This window comes from Leucopleurus acutus, assembly GCF_964270905.1.
Source record: "Leucopleurus acutus genome assembly, chromosome: 6".
Classification (NCBI taxonomy): Eukaryota; Metazoa; Chordata; class Mammalia; order Artiodactyla; family Delphinidae; genus Leucopleurus; species Leucopleurus acutus.
This window is the reverse complement of record NC_139149.1, coordinates 89217349-89219645: the sequence shown is the minus strand read 5'-3', so window position 1 is coordinate 89219645 and position 2297 is coordinate 89217349.

The window sequence follows — 2297 nt, the reverse complement described above, 5'->3', positions numbered from 1 at the left end:
TCACATATTTCCACATTTTTTTCTATACATAAAAGTCCTTTATTGAAAATGAGCTTCCATCTTACATTTTTACTCTATTAACTTTTTTATATAAAGAGAAGTCTGTTGTTCATCTTAACAATATAATCCTGGACCAAAAACTCTAGAAGTCAATACTGCTGAGGCCAAAGGCACTGACCTCACTGACATAGATACACTCTTCCATGTTTTCTCGTTCTTTAAAACATACGCTATGGTATTGGAGGCACCAAAGTTCTCTCTTCCAGTAGGTGTCAAATAATGATATAGATACTGCCTCCTGAACTCAGTCCTGTTCACTGACTCTTCCAATACAGGTATACAAAGTAAAAAGTTGCTAACCCACCACTCCACCAAAGAAACAGTTGTTTAATTTTAATCCTTTGAAATAACTACTTCATTGAACATAACCTGCATATCTTTGGTTAAACTATTTTCTCACCAGCATCAACATTTATATTCCCCTATTTATTATCTCTAGGACCATTTATAAAATGAACTTCTGTTTTCATTAATCTATGATTCCTTAAGTATTCCCAGATAAAGTTCCTAACATGAAGAGAAAGTAGAGGCAAATTTCAATTATTTGATCAATTTTATCTTGATAACTTTGAAAACAAACTTACTCTTTAAATTGCATTATAAAAAATACATTACTCTTCACATTAGTTTTACATGGAAATATATAATTATTTGAATATTTAAATATAGTTTCTCTTTAGCAAAAAAACCTGTCACTCAGAGCCCTAGTTACACAAAAAAGTTAAATGCACAAATCCAAAACACACTTCACACAACGTTGTCTACATACTGCACAATTTGGAACAATTATAGTAAACATCTATGCAAGATACTGAACAAGGACAAGATTAATAAAAATATTCACTACGGTTATAATTTGATTTTTTACTATTAAAAGAATTTAATGCATACTTGAATACACAAAAAACATCTAATTTTTACCTAATTTGCAAATTAAGCCAAAACAAATTTTGACAAAGGGGCACTCTTGTATCCTACCAAATTCTGAAAGTTATTCACTATTTATTTAATTTCAATTATAACTTTTACAATTTCAAGTTGTCAAGCCTGTCTAAAATAATAATGATTATAGGAACTTAGTAAACATTTCCAAAATGTTTTAAAAAACTCATCAGGACTATTTTATACTTTAATATAATTCAGATATAAACCTTTTCCTCTAAAAAAAATGGTACTTAGAAGTTTCCAATGTGAAAAAGGTGGTATTTTTTTTTCAACTTCAAGTTTTTATCACTTGAATTATAAGAACTATTCTCTGTGCACGATGTAATCACAATAGATATGATACATCATAATTACATGGTACATTTTTTCCGTATGATCTCTTGCTTTTAAACTGACACTAAAAGATGGCAGAATGCCTACCAACAATACTCAAGGGAATTATGTGTCTACTTCACAAGGAAAAAAAAAACAATACCCACAAATAGAATATTTTTATGAATTAGCTGCTTGTTTACTTCCTAATCAGTAGGACAGTTTTCTTTCTAAATTCAGATTGGAGGATTAAACTAGTGGTTTACAGATATTTTAAGAAAGGAAATTAAAATATTTGTAGATGAGGCAAAGTTGAAGTTGCTTTGGAACTAAAAATATAAACATTTGTCCATTTTTTCCAATATCATTACTGTTTTAAATTTACAAGTACAGAAATTACAACATGACACCATAACATACCCACAGGTTCAATAATGGCCCCTGAAATAAAACTACATTTAGAAACCAACTGTTACACTATACTTAATTCTAAGATAACAAATTTTTATCTCTGAAATCATGGTACACTGATCTAGTTTCAATAAAATATGGTTTATACAATGTAGTAGCTGAAATTCATGTTTCTCTTTAACATCAGTGATAGAAAAGGATCCAGGATCCTTGACTTAACAGGATAATTATCTGTACCAGCTCAACCAGTATCCCTGAATAAAGGATCTAAAGACTTTCTGAGTACCTCAGACCTAAACTGCATATCTTGACATTTTTATGTGAACTACCAAAATCAGTTAGCAAATTGAAGGAAAGCCAAACCAATGCACAAATACAGTTTTTCACTTGCAAAATGGGCCACCACTTAAGTTATCAGTTTTTATTAGATCTTTTGAATTATTAAGATTATAACTTATTAATAACAACAATTAATGATCTGCCCAAATTACCAAACCAGTCGTTTCAGTTCAAGCTATTAAAAAGGATATGGAAACATCTAAAATATTTTTAAGAGATAAGGCCATAAG